The sequence below is a fragment of the Triturus cristatus genome, chromosome 2_1 (assembly GCF_964204655.1).
Source record: "Triturus cristatus chromosome 2_1, aTriCri1.1, whole genome shotgun sequence".
In the NCBI taxonomy this organism is placed as follows: domain Eukaryota; kingdom Metazoa; phylum Chordata; class Amphibia; order Caudata; family Salamandridae; genus Triturus; species Triturus cristatus.
Window position 1 is genome coordinate 279,795,662 of NC_140581.1, and position 20,098 is coordinate 279,815,759.

A 20,098-nucleotide genomic window follows, 5' to 3' on the forward strand; every position below is an offset into this window, starting at 1 on the left:
GAAAGGAAACATTCATTACTTCTACATTGTTTAGGTGGAGAGGGACAAGAAGTATTAGAAAACTTACCAGAGTTAACGAATGAAGAACAGAGGGGTTTAAATGAATATGAAATTTGCATCTTACAATTAGATAAACACTATCTACCTAGAACTAGTACCATTATGGAGAGATATCATTTTGATCTAAGGGCACAAGGTAAGGAAGAAACTGTAGAAGATTTTTAACAGCCCTGAGAAAGCTAGCTTCAACCTGTAAGTTTGGAGGGTTAAACGAAGAACGTATAAGGGATCAATTTGTTCTAAATTGTAGAGAGGAGAAAATAAGGGAAGAGTTGTGGCTTAAGGATGAGCCAGCTTTAGAAGAAGTTATTTTAATTGCTAAAAGAGTAGAACATATGATAAAATGTGTTACTGAGTTAAAGAATGAGAAGAGTAAAATAGAAACTTCCATAGAAGAGGTGCAAAAAGAATTTTGTGTCGTAAAAGAAAGTAAAGTATCTTCATCTCAAAGTGAAACAACAAAATAAGATGTTCCAAATAGTTCTTTTGTTTGTATCCGATGTGGGAAGGCTGGTCATAAAGCAAATTATAAAAATGTCCAGCAATGAATGTGACTTGTCACGGTTGTGGTAAAAAGGGTCATTTCATAACATTTTGTAAAACTAAACAGAAAAAGTTCTAGAACAAAAGTGTAAAAGAGGTCATATGTCAAGTTAATAGAAATATATCTAATGATCATCCTGTAGGTAAGGTGAAAATTGATGGAGTTGATTTGGAGATGAAGTTTGATTCATGTTCACATCTGACTATTGTTGATAAGGAAATTTTTTACAGGTGGTTTCAAGAAAAGAATCGATTACACAAGATGGATGTAAACCCAGGAGGATATGGGGGTCAACCCATAAACATGTTAGATTACTTCAATGCTACCATTGAAATGGAAAACAAATTAATTTTGGGTAAAGATTATGTATAAAAAAAGGGAGATGGTTTACTAGGCTGGCCACATCAGCGTTTATTGGGAGTTACTCTTAATCCAAATGCTGAACCTCAAGTTCAAATTCAAGAAATTGATGTCAACAAGAATGATTTTGTGAAAAGGTTTCCAAATTTATTTAAAAATGAGTTGGGATGTTTGAGAGGGTATAAACATGATATTAAACTTAAAAGTGGAGCACAACCATCCATAGCTAAGGTAAGAAGAATTCCTATTGCCTTGCAAGGAAAAGTGGAACGAGAGTTAGATAAGCTGTTATACCAAGGTATAACTACTCCAGTGGAAGCTGCTGAGTGGTTGGCACCAGTTGTCGTTGCCAACAAAGCCAATGGTGAGATTAAACTTTGTATTGATCTTCGTTCACTAAACAAAGAGGTGGTTGTGGATAAATTTCCTTTACCCAATATAGATTAAATCATGTCTACATTGAGTGGGGCTCGATTTTTCACGACATTAGATCTCACACAAGCTTATCATCAAATTGATCTTACTGGAAGATCACAGGACTTAACAGCTTTTATCACTCCAGATGGTGCGTTCAAATATAAAAGAATGCCCTTTGGTTTGGTGAGTGCAGCCTCAGTCTTCCAGAGAATAATGTCTTCAATTTTGAAAGGCATAAAAGGTGTAAAATGTTATCAAGATGATTTACTAATTTTTGGTGCAACTCAGAAGGAACATGATTTTACAGTAGAGCTTGCTTTAAAGAAACTTGAAAATGCAGACCTCACTTTAAAATTTGAAAAGTGTAAATTTTCTGTATAGGAAGTTAACTATTTAGGACATTGCATCATGTCTATGGGTGTTGTTCCTAAAAAAGAATTAGTTGATACTATTCTTAATTCAGATGCTCCCATGAATAAGGATGATCTCGTCTCTTTTCTTGGTATGGTGGAGTTTTATGGAAAGTTCATTAATAATTTGTCAAGTAAATCGAGTGCAATGAGAATATTACTTGTAAAAAATAAAGATTTTGTTTGGTCTCAAGAATGTCAGAAAGAGTTTGAAGAACTAAAATTGAATTTGAGAAATGCACCAAAATTGCAGGCATTTATTCCCGGTGTAGACACAACTGTGGTTACAGATGCTAGTTCAAAAGGCCTGGGTGCGATTCTCAAACAGAGAAGAGATGGTAAGGAACAGCTTATTGGGTGTGCATCTAGGAGTCTAAGAGGTGCAGAGCTAAATTACTTGGTAATAGAAAAGGAAGCAGTAGCTATCTACTGGGCTCTCTATAAGTTTCGGAATTTTATTTGGGGGACTCATTTTAAGTTTTGCACAGATCATAAGCCTCTTAAAGAAGTTTTTAAAAAGAAAGGACTTGATTTTATATCATCAAGAATAAGACGTTGGGTGATTGGCTTGGAGGATTTTGATTTTGTTGTTGAACATCTTCCAGGAGTAGAGAATGTAACAGCAGATTGTCTGTCTCCTTTGGTTTGTAACGTCAAAGAAGATCAAGACTATGAGGATAATTTTGAAAACGAGGTAAGCGTGTGTGAAATAACTTGAAGTATTGTTAATGAAAAGGAATGGAAAGAAGAATTAGGAAAAGATTCAGAGTTAGTAAAAGTTATTGACATGATTCAATCTAGTAACACATGTGATACTTCATTAACAAAAGTCTGGCGCATGATTGCAGATGAATTGTCTATAAAGAATGGTGTCCTGTTAAGAGGTCAAAAGTTAATTCCTCCCATGTCTCTAAGAAAGAGATTAATTGATGAAGCTCATCAGGGTCATTTAGGTATAGTAAAAACTAAGGAAAGGTTTAGAGCTAGTTTTTGGTGGTCCGGTATGAATTTGGAAGTTGAATTAGAAGTAAGAGAATGTCTATTATGTAAAGTTAGTGATAAAGTTCTTTCTCCGAGAACTTTACCCATGGTTTGTCGGACATTACCTAATGGTCCTTGGGAGGATGTTGCCATGGACATTGTTGGTCCACTTTCTGGTGAACATACTACACCTTATTTGTTAGTTCTCATTGACTTATAGTCAAGATGGGTAAAAGTATCAAGTGTGTCTGAGGTGACTTCCAACAGTGTGATTTCTTTCTTAAAATAAATATTCAGAAGAAAAGGTTTTCCAAAAACTTTCTTAACTGACAATGGTCCTCAATTTTGTTCAAAACAAAAGGAAATGTTTTTGGAGTCATGTGGAATTTTTCATAAAAAGTGTTCAATTTATCATCCAAAAATGAATGGTACAGTAGAAAGGTTTAATAGAGTAATAAAGGAAAAAATTCAATTGTCTAGGGTTAATTCCTTAAATTGGAAAGATGAATTACAGAAATGTATTCTAGCTCATCGTTTCTCCCCTCACATCTCTACTGGGAAGTCCCCTTTTGAATTATTTAAAGGGAGGACTCCTAATACAAAATTATGCCCAGGTTGGATGGTTTGGGGTAAAGGGATTAAAAATAATAGTGTGGGTATCTGGTGAGAGAGAGAAAAAAGATTACAAATAAAGAACAAGGAAAATGATGATGAAAGGAAGAATGTCAAGCAGTTTCATGCTAAAGTTGGTGACATTGTTAGAGTTAAGGCACCTGTTGGAACGATGTCTTGATCTAAATTTACTAAACCTTTTCGTGTAGTAAAATGTTTTAAAAATGCTGTGAAGTTACAGGATGGGAGGATTTGGAATCTTAGTCGTATTGTGATTCTTAAGTCTAATCCAGATAGAGTTTTCGAAAATAATAATCAATCTGGATCCCCTCATTCTAATTTGTGCTCTGAGCCAAGAAGAAGTGGACGGAAGACTACTTTGCCATCTCATTTGAAAGACTATGTCAGCTAGTCCTTTTTCTGACTACTCTGCATCTCATTTGAAAGACTATGTCAGCTAGTCCTTTTTCTTGATAATTTCATGTCAAGGATTGTAATATTCGTATCTGTATTATGTATCTGTACGTTTCTCTTTATTGATTATTAGAAGGAAGATGTGTGGTATCCTCTTCCTCCCTGTTTCATGTTGGAGGTTCTATAGAACATAGAACACTGTTTGATGGTGTTGGGATTCTCGGTGCATCAGTTGCTGACTGGCTACTGATGGCTGAGGTGTTAATGAATAAACCTCTATGCTGAATTTTACCTACGTGTTCTTCATTATTAAGAACTTTACACTAAGACTCGTACAACACTTTGGAAATGAGTAGAGCACCTGCAGGCAACCATTCTTTCACAGGACCTGGTCGTGTCCCTCAGGACACCAAGTTAAACCACTTGCCCCATATCTTACCAAAAAGTTCGGGATGGCCCCGGGCCTTGAAGAGGGGTTCCTCCTGAATTCCACACCAATCCACCCCCGTCTCCATTTCCGCACAGTAGGTGGCTTGGGCTGAGACCATAGTGCCACTGTGTCGCTTTTCGCCACCGCCACAGCAGTTTCGAGGAAGCGCTTATCGGCCCAGGAACCATCAAGGCCGTCGAACACTCCCAGGATCAGGCGTAACGGGTCGTGGGGAACCTCCCAACCCAAGGTCTGTGTGAGCTCCAGCTCTACCTCCGCCCAGAATGGTGCAAGAGCGGGCCACTGCCATGTCATGTGGTAGAAGTCTGCAGGAGCGTGGTTACAGCGCGCGCAGGATGGGGACGGCCGCATACAGGCGCTGTAAAGGCGTGCAGGGGTGAGGTATGCCGTGTGGAGGTAGTAAAGTTGGATTAGACGCAGCTTGGAGGAGCTCGTCAGGGTCTTGAGAGCCATAAGGGCATCCCTCCAATCCGCGTCCTCCAGGGGGCCCAGCCACCCCTCCCAGCGGGCTCGCAGCAGATCCAGGGAAGCGGGGCCATTGTTCACCAGGGAGCGGTAAATCCGCCACACCCCCCCTCTGCCCAAGTTCCCCATCATCAATTCCGGGAGGGATGTGGGAGATGGAATGTGTGTTCGGAGGGCATGCCATAGCTGTAAGTACTTGTGAAACTGGGAGGAGTGGAGGGAGTGGCGCTGCTCTAAGTCTGCAAAAGATCGGATGTGGTCCCCCACCCATACGTCCCCCAGCAACGAAATCCCGATGAGGTCCCATCGGCGGAAGTTCTCGAGTGACGAGACCTCTTCCAGCCAAACACCACTCCACAGAGGCATCTGTCTGGTGAGCTTCCGATCCCAATTCGTGTGGCGTAAGGCTGAGCGCCAGGCCATAAGTACCGTTCGAGTGATGGAGGGGAGGGCCTGTAGCACGGGGGTCCCATAAAGGAAGGCTTGGAGCTGTGTGAAATCCATTTACCGGAGTTCCACCCGGTAGGCTGGGACGGACCAGCCGCCCGTGAACCAGTCATGGATCACAATGAGTTTTGTGGCCAGGTAGTATAGGTGGATATTGGTTACCCCCATGCCCCCATCATAGGCTGGTATGCGGCAGTGCGCCAAAGACAATCTTGACCTCCCGCCACCCCACAGGAACCGGGTAAGGGCACTGTCTACTTCCCGGAACCAACCCCCCGGGATATGAAGGGTGATATTTTGTAAAATGTATAAAAAACGGGGTAATACCATCATTTTAAAAAGAGCGCTCCTGCCAAGGCGATTGAGGGGGAGGGACTGCCATTTCTTGAGGTCCGCCTTGGCCTTCGTGACCAGGGGCGTGATGTTCAGGGCCCATTCGAGGTCGGGAAGGAGGGCGACCCACACCCCCAAGTACTTAAACGATTGCCTGCACAGGGGGATGTTCGTCTGTCAATTGAAGCACGCCCGGGATGGATGCAAGGGAACCAATTTGGACTTAGCCGGGTTGAGCCGTAGGCCAGAGACCCATTTGAAGGCCAGGAGGGCGTCCAAGCACCTCAGACCTGAGCTCTCTGGGTCCGCCAGGAAGAGGAGGACGTCGTCGGCATACAAGGCGATCTTATCTATCTGGTATGGGTCCCAAGCCCAGCCTCGTATGAGGGAAACCTGACAGACAAGGGAGGCCAGAGGCTCCCTTGCTAAGGCACATAAAAGCGGCGAGAGCGGACAGCCCTGACGAGTGCCTCTCCGAACGGGCAACTTCTCCGAAAACACGCCATAAAGCCACCTGATCTGGGTGAACCAAATCCTGTAAGTGTGGGCGGAGTCACTGGGCCACGGCAGTGACGAAAATGTTTACCTCGGTGTTTATGAGGGAGATGGGGTGGTAGTCCGCACAGGCAAGGGAGGGCGGCTGCATCTTTGGAAGTCGCGTAGTATTCTTGGGGGTAACCGTCGGGCCCGGGCATTTTGCCGGAGTGCAACAGTATAATGGCCCGTGTATCTCCTCCTGGGTGAGGGGAAGATTAAGCGTCTCCGAGACCGTTTGGGAGAGGCAGGGCAAATGAGTCCCGGTTTCAGCTAGCAAGTCAGCCAGGGTGGTCTGGGGAGGTCGAGCCGCATAAAGGGCCGCATAAGTGTGGGCGATAGCATGGGAGGGGGCTTGTTGAGCCCCAGTCTCATCACAGATCTCCGGGATAATGCGGTTGGCTTTGGGGTAAGACACTAAGTTGTGAAGTAATTTACCATTTTTATTGCCCCAGCCCTACACTCGTGCCATAGAGGAGTGCCAAAGCAGTTTAGCGGCCTCCAGTGAGATCTGGCAGATCTCTTCTCGGATCAGTTTAAGCTGATGCTCGGAATCATCGCTGCCCGTACCCGCATGGGCCCCCTCCAACTGTGCCGCCTGGGCCTCCAGCTGTATGAGTCGAGCAAGTGAACCAAACCTCTAGCCACCCCACGCATGGTGGCCTTGCCTGCCTCCCATAACGTCCCCGACGAGGAGACCGAGCCCGTATTTGTCGAAAAATAATGCCTCAGGTTCTGCCCGAGGGATTCCACAAGTTCCGCGTCCTGCAGGAACCAGGCGTTCATCCGCCATGCCGTACGGGTACCATTAGGGGGGTTCCCAAGACGGAGGGAGGCGGGGGAATGATCCGAGATGCCTCTGGGCAAGATAGAGGCCCCGGACATCAGTTGACAGTCTGGGGCAGGCAATAGAAACAGATCAATGCGAGAGTGGGAATGGTGGGCTGCCGATGTATGAGTGTTTTGTTTTCTGCGGGGGTTCCAGACCCTCAAAGCGTCGCAAAGACCCATAGCAGAGGACCAGTCAGACAGGCGTTTAGCAGAGGCAAGGCGGACTGCTGAAGGATCACCTGTTGTGTCGTATGAGGGTTGCAGAACGGCGTTGAAGTCCCCCCAATGACAGTCAGACCATGAGTAAAGGAGGAGACCACGAGTGTGAAACGGCGAAGGGCAGATGTCCCTCGATCCTACCCGTTAGGGCCACGTACCGGCCAAGCGTATCCATCTCGACCTGCGCCAGGGTAAAGGGAAGGTCCCTCCGGAGCAGTATGGCAACCCTCCGAGAACCCACCGCAAAACCTGAATGCCATACCCTGTCAAACCCATACCGGGCGAGGAAATTGCATTGGGTGCCCATAAGGTGAGTTTCTTGTAGGAACAAGACATCTGGTGTATGTCGCTGGGCGCTACGGAGAACAGCAGTGCGCTTTATGCTGTCTAAGAGGCCATTGACATTCCACAAGAGGATGTGGAGGGGTCTATGCAGAGTGGACGTCATTGGGGTGGGAGGTGCGCAGAGGAGGCAACGCAGGCGTAGATCAGCCCGAGTCCCAAGGAAAGTAACGTTTCCTGGCTAGTGTCTTTGGGTAAAGGTTGTGCATTTTGGTGACTCTCACGTCATCGTTCATGGCATACATGCCTGAGTTGCTACCAAGAAAAACAAAAAACAGAGGCCCGTAGGCGGCTAAAAACAACAAACAATTGGGAGACAACGGTCTACCCACCCTCCCTCGCCCCCCCAACTCCCTCCACCCTACACTTCTGAAGACGAAGCATCTGTCGCCCTGAATAGGAAAACATTCACAACAACAACCCACTAGTAAGTCTTACTGCTAAGCTAAAATGGTTAGCCAAATATGAACGTGGCAGAGAAGGACCCCCATCCATAGAGCCGGATAAGAGATACGTCAACAGGTGCAATTACGTTTAAGCTAATATGCATCAAGAAGTACATTTAAAATTCGGGAGATGGAATAGGAAACAGTTCACCAAGCCGTGGTTACAGTGAAGATGGATTGCACCTACTATAGAGGATGGCAAACATTCTTTAGTGCAGGTGCCATATTGGGAACTAGGTAGAAAGTTCATGCCTGGACCGCAGTTCAAGCTCCCCCATCATCTCCGGATTTAAGAAGTGCAGGGCTCGTAGACAGGTCTGAGTCAGAGAGGGAGTGGCGCAAGGCCCCGGAGGGGTCCGGGATACGACTCAAATTAATCAGAAAGTTAGTAGGGCTGGGAGTGGCAGACCTCTGAGCTGAAGCATGTGAGGGAGGGCGCAGAGACGGCACACCCGGAGAGCGGGCTGCCTCCCCCCCGACGTTTTTTTTTCCTACGGGCCCTAGTCTGCCATCTCTGGGGTTTAGGTAGGGTTGGGTGGGGCTGCAGGGGGGCCCGCCGGGTCGGGGAGGGGGTCGGCCAATTCAGGGGGGGCTGGTCTTCCATGAGCCAGGTCCATGCCGCCTGTGTGGTATCGAAGAAGATTGTCTTGTCCTGAAAGACCACCCTGAGCCGGGAAGAGAAGATCGTATCTAAGAATCTAAGACCCAGGTTGCGGAGCTTCTGCTTGACCTCGTCATTGGTTCTACGCTGTGCCTGAACCTCCCTGGTGTAGTCTGGGAAGACCATGATTTTGCTGTTTTGGAACATCAGAGGGCCCTGGGCCCTAGCCGCCCTGAGGATGGCGTCTCGATCCCGGGGGTCTGGCAGGAGCCCCGGGGGGAGGCCTGGGGCCAGGGAGCAATGTGCCCACTCAACTGCGAACCAGAGTGAAAGGGACTCCTTGGGCATCCATGAACGCACCAAGTCCTCCACGAACGTGTCCGTGTGACCTTTCTCCGTTCCTTCCGGAAAGCCTATGAGGCACAGATTGTTCCTTCGCGAGCTGTTTTCGGTGTCTTCCACCCGCCGGTGGAGTTCCGAGGTCTGGGTCTGGAGACGAGCCACCTGCGTTTTAAGTTGGCCAACGTCGTCCTCCACCGTGGAGATACGGGATTCAGCCTCTGTGATTCGTGCCGTGGCATTGCGCAGGTCTTGGTGGATAAGAGTCACATCCACCCTCACCTCGCCAATCTTGGTCTCGACGGAGGCCTGCGAGGCGCCTATCGCCTGAAGGATGGTGGAGAGATCATTCCCGGTGGGGGCAGGGACGTTGGAAGCCCCACCTCCAGGATCCCGATCTGTTGTGGTGAATCGGTTCATTGTGGTTTGGGCTGGAGGAGCAGGGTCCTGCAGGGTGCAACTCTTTCCCATCGCCACCAAGAAAAGATTCAGCCTCAGCTCGGGCAGGTGGAGAACACAGCGGTCGTGCAGAGGGGAGGGGGTCCCCGGTCACCCAGGCTGTCAATACTCAGGTCCGGGCACCTAAGGCCACCCCCTCGAGCCCGCCGTGGAGAGGAAGATGGATTCAATGTCTCAGGGCCAGTGTCGGGTCCACGCAGAGCACTCCAGTGGAAGGTCGCAGGGCCGGGCAATCAGTATCTACAGCGACAAATCCGCCTCTCGGACCCCCCGTCCGGCAGAGATGGCCTCCCACCCCGTTGGGTAGCTTGAAGCGGATAGGGGAAAGAGAGGGGCGCAGTTCTATGGTGTGTCCGCCGTCGCCACCAGCCAGCCAGAATAGGGGGCCCCCAACTGCCCCCAGGGAGGCACCCCCCAACGAGGGATAAGGCATAGGAATCGGGAAGAGTAGGCAGTGAGGGACGAGGAGGGGGGCGAAGGCACCGACTATAGCCCCCAGCGCCGCCACCCGACTGGTGGCTGATCCCCACTCCCCACCCCACCCAGCGGTGGACCGTCGGCAGAGGCGACAGGGGGTTCTCGCTCGTCCCCGGGCCCAGTCGCCCTGTCAGCAACAGGGAAGCTGTTGTATCCTCGGAGGCTAGGTGGAGGGACGGATCGTGTCCAAAGCAGCCCGCCACCGGGAGGTCCATGGCTGACAGTGGGGGATGGTCCAGAGGAGCAGGCCCAGAACTGTGGGTGGGAGTCAGGAGAACAATGAACGTTGGGGGGGGCAGGGACAACCAGTCCGTCCCCCGCCCTGTCACCCGACAAGATGGCCGGTCCCCCACCCCAGGCCCCTCTCATCGGTACAGCGCCGCCACTCCACCCGGCAGACTCAATGGTCCCCTAGGCGGCTGCCACCGCTCCCATGTCGACGCGGGCCAGTGGGGAGGGCCCGGGCTCAGGACGCCTAGGCCTGTGGCCGACAGTGAGGGTGGTCTTGAGGAACAGGCCCAGGCAGGAGAGCGATGAAGGTTGGGGGGGCAGGGCACCAGGCCGCCTCGCCCCCTGCCACCCGACAAGATGGCCAGTCTCAGGACGTCCAGGCCGGCTCATACACCCAGAACAGCTGCAGAGGCCCCACCGAGGGGTCGCGGGGCCCACCACTCCCCAGGCTGCTCCAAGAGGGCCCAGATGCGGCACCCTCACCAGGTGCAGGGGCGTCCACCACCGGTTCACAGAAAGACACAGTCCCAAAGGGGGGGGACACACGTGGGGGAGCCTGAAAATAGCCACGGCCCCCGCGCCGCCGCCCGACCACGACGGCCGAGGTCCAAGGCACTCCGCAACCACCCGGGGGCCGGCAGATCAAGTGCGCAGTTCGGCCGAGTTCTGCCCCACAGAGCCCCCCCTGCGTCCTCAGCGGCCGCGGGGCCTCCGCGCCGAAGGGCTCACCTCCGGACCTCTATCAACGTTGGGGGCGAGTGAAGGAGCCCCATACACCGCCCTCATCTCACTGCAGTCGGAGGGCCAGGCCGCCCAGGGGTATCCGCAGGCCCGGGATCAGAGCCGCCGCGGGTCTGCCATCTTGTGTCACTGAGGCCGCCGGCTGAAGAAGAGCCTCCCTGGGCCGCTGGAGCACTGATCCGCCCGGGAAAGAGACCGGAGCTGAGCCTGTGACCTCAGGAGGCACCGCAAGCAACCAGGAGAGGTAAGTGACGGCCATTGAGGGTGGATGCGAGGCGGATGATGGATGGGGGTCCCAGAGCACTCTTTGAGTGCATCCGCCATCTTAACGCCTCCAATGTTGCTATTCTTATTTGCTGTTGTTCCAGGTTTTATGTACATATTGTTGGAACAGGAAGTGTTAAACCTCCAAGGTAGGCAAGCCACTTAAAGCTCGAATCTGGAGTCTGGCCCAAGTCAATATTTTGTTGTAACTACCAGCCCTTGACGAGCCGACCTTTCATGTGGCTTCTGCCTGGCTATCTCAATCTGCCCAGGATGTGGCATCACAATCAGAACAGAAGACTTTGGAACTAGGGAACCAGGTTTGACCTCGTGTAATGTAACAGGTGCTCATGTAAAGCGCTCCAAAACCTTTGGGTTGAGTTTGCGTTTTATGTCAAAAAATTATGATGAAAATGTCAAAGTTAGCACCTTGTTCGCAGTCTTAAGTTAGCTTCTTATTCGTCCAGCATCTTATTAGCTGTGGTAAATTAGTATCTTATTCAGCAACATTTTATATAAAATGCAACCTTGAATAATTCAGCTTACTCCATTTTATCGGACTTTGCTTTCCCATACTATGAATATGCTGTTTTTCAATCAAAACACATGCCATTATTATGCCTATTCGAATTTAGTATGATATAAGTCAGCTTGCCACCAAAGCATGGGACAACTTTGCCACACTCAAAATTCATATTATCTTGAGAAATAAAGCACCCCAATACAATACCTGCATATAAACTGTCTGAGCCGATCATAATTTGTTGAACCATATGGGTCAGCGTCACTTGAGGTACCCCTAAGGAGTTCTCCCCAAATAAGTAATCATACTTTTCCTACAGGAAATTCACATTGGCTCACAAATATTTTAAACACACTACATCTCCCTACAAACTCCATAAGGACTTAGACTGAATCAAGCAATATTTCCACCTGTGGCCACTGTGCCACCTTCAAGCCAATGCATTCCTATGGAGTAATAGACCAAAAAGTAATCATCCTTTTTCCCATGACGATCAAATTGGCTCACCCCTCTATACTACCTATATGTAAATTGCCTTAGCCAAGGAAAATTTGTCCCAACAAGTGGCAGCAAACTGGTTGCCCTCACCTCAATGCATTCCTATGGAGTTACATCTGAATAGGTAATTGTTGTTTCCTTAAAGGAAAACACATTAGTTCATAAATATGTATAATGTTTTTAAAAAACACCAAATTGCCCTACAAGCTCCATTAGGAATTTTAATAAAGGGTGCATCCCTCTATAGTACTTGAATGTAAATTGTCTGACCTAAGCAGAATTTGTCACAGGAGGTGGCAACAAACAGGGTGCCCTCCCCTCAATGTATTCCTATGCAATTATATCTGAATAGGTAATATCAGTTCTCTTATAGGAAATTCACATTGGCTCACTAATATGTATTTCGTTTTTTAAAACACCCCACATCATCCTACAAGGTCCATAAGGACTTAGCCTGAACCAAGCAATATTTCCACCAAAACATGGGCCCACTGGTTCACCTAGCAGTCAATGCATTCCTAAGTAGCTATAGGCGAATAAGTAACCATTCTTTCTCCCATGAATATCCACTTGACTCACCAATTTTTATAGTGCTCCTAATAAAAAGAGCACCCCTCTATACTACCAGTATGTAAACTGCCTGATCCGAGCAAACTTTGTCTCAACAGGTGGCACCAAACTGGTTGCCCTCATCTAAATCCATGCCTATGGAATTACATCCCAATAGGTAATTTTAACCCTATTCCAATAAAGGGAGCATCACTCTATAGTACTTGTACGTAAATTGTCTAAGTCAAACAGACTTTGTCACAACAGGTGGCACCAAATGGGGTGCCCTCACCTTGATCTATTACTTTGCAATTATGTCTGAATAAATAATTACAGTTTTCTAATAGGAGAATCACATTAGCTCACAAATATGTATTTTTTTTCAAACATACCTCATCCCCCTACAAGGTTCATAAGGACCAAGCAATATTTCCACAAAACATGGGCCCACTGTGCCACTCACCAGCCAATACATTGCTATAAAGTTGTAGACGAATAAGTAACCATCCTTTCTTCAACGAAGATCAACGGAGCTCAACAATTTTCATATTGATCCTAATAAAGAGAGCACCCTTCTATATTACGTATATATAAATTGCCTGAGCCAAGCAAAATCTATCACAACAGGTGGCTCCAAACTGGTTGCAATCACCTCAATGCATTCTTGTGGAGTTACATGCGATAAGTAATTGTAGTTCTCTTATAGGAAAAAACACATTGGCTCACAAATAGGTATGATATTTTTCAAACACACCACACCCCCCTACAAGCTACATAGGGCTTTAGCCTGAGCCAAGCAATGTTTCCACCTGTGTCCTCTGTGCCACCCTCAAGCCAATATATTGATGCTAACAAAGAAATAACCCCTCTACACCATCTTTATGTAAATTGCCTGAATCACGCAAAATTTGACACAACGGGTGGCACCAAACTGGTTGCCGTCACCTCAATGCATTCCTGTAGAGTTACATCCGAATAAGTAATTGTAGTTCTTTTATATGAAAAACACTCACAAATATGTATGATGGTTGTCAAACACATCATATCCCCCTACAAGCTCCAGAAAGATTTAGCCTCAGTCAAGCAATGTTTCCACCTGTGCCCACTTTACCATCCTTAAGCTGAGGCATTCCTATGGAGCTATAGATGAATGAGTACCATCTTTTATCCCATAAAGATTATCTTGGGTCACCAATATTGATATTGATCCTAATTGTGGGATCATTTATTATTTATTATTGAGTTTTTGATAGCATGGACTTGACCCAAAGTATCAGAGCACTTTACAGAGTTAGCACAGCTGCAGTTACAAGAGCTACATCAGTGCGAACAACAGTAACTAATAATAGCATGACAAGGAGTGCAGGATAGACAGCAGGATATTTGTAAGGTATGTCAGGAACGTCCCGTCTCCAGCGCACAACTCCTGAAAACTACTTACTTCCGGGTTGCGGAGTGAGTGCATGAACTACAATCCCCATGATTCCTTGCTATGTCAACACGCAGCGTGGGAATCGTCTATATCACTGAAGACGGACCGCGCTGTAGATATTCTGGAGACCCCCACAGTTCGTGTTGGTGCTGGGAGCCCCGGAGGTCCGGTAAGGGTGCCCGCACTGCCTGATTGTTGCTGGAACTCTTGTCCCTGGGTCTAGGGATTCTGCCTCTCTACCGTTTGTGAGCAGGATTGCTCTTACGGTGGAAGAAGCACTGTACTTGTTTCATCGCTGGCAACTATTTTCACAGCTTGATTCCACCGTTGGTGAGCTACATTCAGTAGCTCTTGTGGTGGAAGTTTTTATCTCTACAGTATTTTGACTGAGATTGGATTTCCTGTACTTTGCTGTGCCAATCTAACACCGTTGAGGTGTCCTTATTGTTTATATTTACTGGGACTCAGTTTTCTTTGGATGACTTGAATTAACCTGGAGCCATTTTGGTGTTACCGGAAGGTGGTATTTGTGTTGTCAAGCAATAACATATGTGTATACATATCCATGTATGTTTCTATGTCTTTTGGTTCTGTTTAACAGGGGTAGTGAGGAGAGTGGTAATGAACTGCGCTCATTCCCTGTGATGCATAGCGGAGTCATACTATGGTACGTTGAGGCAAGAGGTACAGGATTTGTATGGTATAGTTATAGGGGAGGAGGGTACTGTACAGTCTGTTGCAATGTTGTTAGTGAATGTGCATTTCTCTGTTCCCTCACAGTAGCCATATAAGCCTGTTGGAGACTATACACAGGCACCTCAGGAGGCTTAGACATACTGCAGACTCTTTGTTATACTTCTTCAAAGGTAGTAGGAATATAGAGTGTTTGAAATTGTGTTTACAAGAGTTGTATTTTGTGAATACCAGATTCAGGGTATTTATGTTTCCATGGTGTCATTCCAGATCTCCCTCCCTGCTGTTCTTTTCCTTACCTTCCTTCGCTTGATCATCCTGTTGACCAGTGCTCTAACAGCAATCTGGCAGAGTATCGAGACAAATTGCAACAAATCGATCCTGAGGATATCGACTGACAGGTAGCAGCAATTGCATGAGGTTACATGGAAAGCAAGTAACAGTACATAAAAAAATATAAAAGAGGTATACAATAGTCAATGTGGAATGTGTACCTTATAGCAGCAATTACACAAGTGACAAAGAGAGTTCATAGGAATACATAGTAACCATATACAGAGAGGTATACTAATAGACAGTAGGATGTGCAAACAATATAGTTCTGAGGTAGATATGAAGGGAGTTGCGGAAGTGGAGAGAGTGGAGTCACAGTTTTTTCCAGGGCAGGGGTACTCCAGTTTAGAGGGAGGGTGCAGGGAGGAAGCATCAGGCCAATCACATTGTTTGGGGGGAGGTTTTAGGTATATATTGAGTAGAAGTTTACGTTTAATCGTTGAAATGAGGGAATGAGTGATTGTCTTGTTGGTTCTTAGGTAATGAATGCCAAATTATAAGAGCATTCAAGGAGAAGGAGCAGGTGCGCAATTTTACTTTCTCGAATTTGAGCGGAATCAGGAGCAAACTGTTAGAGCTTCGAAGGGGTCTCTTTTGTCTGGCTTTTGATAGCTTGTTTGCAAGGTAAACTGTCTTTTCCAAGTAGAGAGCTTTGTGGGTTATGCAAGCAGTTTTGAATATACATCTTGCCTTGATTGTAGCCAGTTGAGTTTCTTAAGAGTGGGAGTGATGTGGTCAAAGCGACTCTTCCCCCAATAGAAGTTTGGCCGCATCATGGGGTGTGGCTTTCAAAGGAGCGAAGTGTGTTTTTGTGGCACCCATGATCATTGCATTACCGTAGTCAATGTTTGGAGAGGACTAGGGATTGTACCACAGTCTTTAGGTCTTTGCTGGGGATGAACGGCTTGATTTTTCTGAGGTGTTGTAACGCATAGAGGGCACTTTTAACAGATGCATTAATGTGCACTGTCATGGTCAAAGTTTTGTCAAGTGTAGTCTTCAGAGATTTCACAGAGTTGGCGATGGATAGTGTGCAGTTTAATGCAGTGAGGTTGTCAAGCCAGGTATCTACAGAAAATGACTTATTTTTTGGTTGGATGAGTAGCAGTTCAGTTTTGCTTGGGTTAAGCTTAAGAGGATTGTTAGTTAGCCAGGATTGGACCACGGATAGGGTGCTGTTTAGGGTCTTGATGTCTTTCATTGACAAGACTTTCATGTAGAGTAGGGTGTCACCAGCGCAGAGATGATAGGCAATTCTGGCTTGTTTCTGGATCACTGTAAGGGGCTCCGTATAGATGTTGAATAGGGCAGGAGACAGAATTGGCTTTGGGGGATTCCTTGAGAGACTGGTGTTGCTTTTGAAGTGGAGTTGTTTAATTTGATTAGCTGAGAACATTCTTTCAGGAAAGAGGCATACCACTGAAGGACAGTTCAATGATACCTGCCCGGCGGGAGATGGTGTAGAGGAGGATGTCAAAGGCAGCGAGAGGTCCAGGAGGACTAGGAGGCAGGCCTGGCCTTCATCCATAGATATGTGCAGGTAGTCAGTGACATTCAATATAGTAGCCTCTATACTGCAGCCTTCCCTGAATCCAGATTGGAAGGTGTTGTGCAGGTTGAATTTTTCAATGTGATTGTTGAGTTGTGCCAGTACCCATTTTTAAATGATTTTGGCTAGGAGAGGGAACCTCCCTCCAACCTGGTTGTAGGTCTGACATTGTAAGGGTGTTTTGGTCGGTGCCTGGATTTTTATTGAGGGGGGTAATTTGGCCAAGTTTGAGGGAGGACGCCATGGAAGCGCTCGATAAGGAGGAGTTGATGGTTTTGGCCCATGTAGGAGAGATGATATGCCTGAGGTTTTTAACAAGCATTGCAAGGTGTGGGTCAGAGATGTGTGATGTTGGCTTCATGCAAACGATTAGTTTGAGGACTTCTTCTTTGGGAACATAGTTCAAGTCAAGAATAACTTTATTTGGTTTGAGTTAACCATAAAAGTATGACATTCATGTAAAACACATTAAAAAAAAATTACATAAAAGATGCAATAAAATATCATATAGCTCGCATATTTAAAAAATTCCAAACAGGTTTAAAAAACAGGTTTCTAAAAGGAGATGCCAAGATTTGATTGCATTTCATATCGTTTCCTTATTGATAACGCCATCCTAATAAAATTTAAAACTGCCATGCAGATTGCTTCAGTGGACAAGGATAATCAAAAATTAAAACTCTCCTGGAAATTACATGTTCTGATGTCTTTTAAGAGTGGTACAAGGAACCAAACTCTTGGGACCTTGTAGAGTGTACAAAAAAGGGTAAAGTGCAGAGTGCTTTGTTGGGACAGGTTGTCACAAGAACAAGGTGTTAGATTATTGCACCATCCGACCTGTTTAGGAAAGACCCCTAAAAAGTGCAATGTGCATAGCCTAAATCAGGTCAGCAGAAATCTAAATTGCACGATCCTGGTAAAAGACAGATAAAAAGGCTGATCGGTATTGTCGCCTTGTTGGCCGCCGGCGATTGTCCAGCTCAACACGATATGCATTTTTTATAGTCAGTTTCATACTTATATCTATACTATTAGGGTTATCAAAAGAATGCCCTAGGCCAATTTCATAAAATTTTCCTTTCACATAGCAAAGCCATGGGATAGCCTCAGCATTATCGAGTGACATGCAATCCTTGATAATTTCTCTTGTGAGCTTTAACTCTTCCGACAGCCAGACTTTCGCCCAGAGTATCAATGGGCCAATATTTATCCGATGAGAGATAAAATCAACCCCTACCTCAAAGTGACAGAATGCTGTAGGGGCGCTTTTTGGCATCATCAACAATCTCTTTAGAAAATTATTCTCTAGAGTTTGGAGTTTCTGACTTTTTTGATGTCCCCATACTCCCGCCCCATATGTGGCAATAGACAAACATTTCGATTTATATAAGGTTATTAATTCCGCTACGGGCTTATGGCCCAACTTGCACGCAAAGCGGAAAAGACCTTTCACAGCACGACTAGTGACCTGTACCCTGGATATCAAGAGGTGTTTCCAGGTCAATTTGCTATTAAAAACATTCCCTAAATAATTAAAATTCGAGACTTTGTCAATTGTCTTCCCCTTTACCATGAACTTTCCAGATTTGGTATGACTTGGTCCACAGACCATGACATAGGATTTAGTGAAATTAACCTTTAAATCTAGAGCTAGCATAACATTTGTGAAATGTGTTCAGAGACTTCTGTAAACTATTAGCGGTTAAAGCCTTTAAAACCGTGTCATCTGCATATGACAACAACGGAATCGGCTTACCCCCTATTCTAGGGAAGTCTAACTCCTGATCTTTTAGAGCTAATTCTAGTCCGTTTGTGTATAGAAGGAAGAGGAAAGGGGACAATATGCACCCCTGATGGACTCCCTCTTTAGAGACCCTGTCCGTTCTCCCATACGACCAAATCTTATAGCTACGGTGGTGGATGCGTGCAGCCTACGCAATAGGGTGACCAAAGGCTCCTCAAAACCCATTTCACACATCATGGCTTACAGTTTGCTCCTATTAACAGTATTGAACGCGCTGGACAAGTCCATGAAGGCAAGGTGTATTGACCCCTTCCTTGCCTTCATGTACTTACCCAGCGCCAGGTTAAGGCACTGTTGGTTTGACCCCATTCCTCTTCGAAAGCCATATTGTGTTGGGGACATTATACCTTTGGAGTCTGCCCTGGTCTCAAGGCATGCTAAAATCGCCCTTCCCAACACCTTGGCCATGGAGTCAATTAGGGAAATGGGCCTATAACAGGCCGGATCCTCCTTCTTTCCCTTTTTGTATACAGGGACCACTATGGCCTCTTGCCATGATGTTGGAATGGGACCCGTTATTGCTGCTCTAAAGACATTCGTTAGGAGAGGTGCCCAAAGTTGGATATTACTTTTAAATAAATCAAGAGGTACCCCATCCGGGCCTGGGTCTTTTAGATGTATTCCTCTCTGTAGGGCCTCCTCTACCTCACTCACTGAGAGGGAGGCGCTCAAGTGATGAGCGGTCAATGGATTTAATTGGTCCACCTGGCTTAGTTCCTGACTAATGATACAGTTCGGGTTAAAAATCTTAAAAATCTTAGTATAGTGGGATTCCCACACGCCTCCTGGTATCAGTGAGTCCATGCCCCCTGAATCCTTTGAGAACAATGAGCGGTTGATTACCTCCCAAAAGCACCTAGAGTCTTTGAGCGCACTCTCTCTAGGTCCTCCCAGGCCTGCTTCCTCAGGGCTTGCTTCCTCTGTGCCACTATGCGCTTATAGGACTCCCTTGCACTCTTAATTAAGGCCTTATCTCGCGGGTTTGTGTGTAGTGCATTCTTGAAGTCTTTTTGCGCCCTTGTACACTCAGCATTGAACCATTTGTTTTCCCTAGGTTCCCTTAATGCTAATGGGTTCACCAGATTACTTGATACATCCCTTTGAATTCCTTGAAATCCCTGTATAAACATTTCAGGGGGGGAGTCATAATGAAGGCATTTAAAAAAATAACTTACATTTGTTTTTACAATACTTTCCTCAAATTGAGGGGGTTGATCTTACTCCACTTCATTCTTACTCCTTGATTTGAATTATACTGTAGGGGGCGGCCATCACCTTCATTCTCCTGGGCAGCTACAATTAGGGAGGCAATGAGAGGGTTGTGGTCGCTGGCATTGTTTGGCTCCACCTCCAAACTATCTACAAGGGAGGCATATTTTCTGGATATTAGCATGAAGTCAATAACACTTCCACTACCTCTACCCATATAAGTGGGGTATTGAATTCCTGAGTTACTGACCAAGTCATTCACGATGAACAAATCATTCACAATAATTATGTCATTTAAGGTGTCTCCCTGTGGAGTGTGTATAAAATGCGGTAGTGGTTGTCCTTCAGTGTCTGTTAACCCACAACCCTTATCTGAGCTATATCCACATAAAGTACAATTAAAATCCCCGACCCAATAGATACACAGAGGCTGCCACTTCCCTGCGATCTTGTCAATCTCCTCCTTGAGGTTTACAATAATGTCACCTCTATTTGGGTCGAAAACATTATAATACCAGTTAATTAAAAAA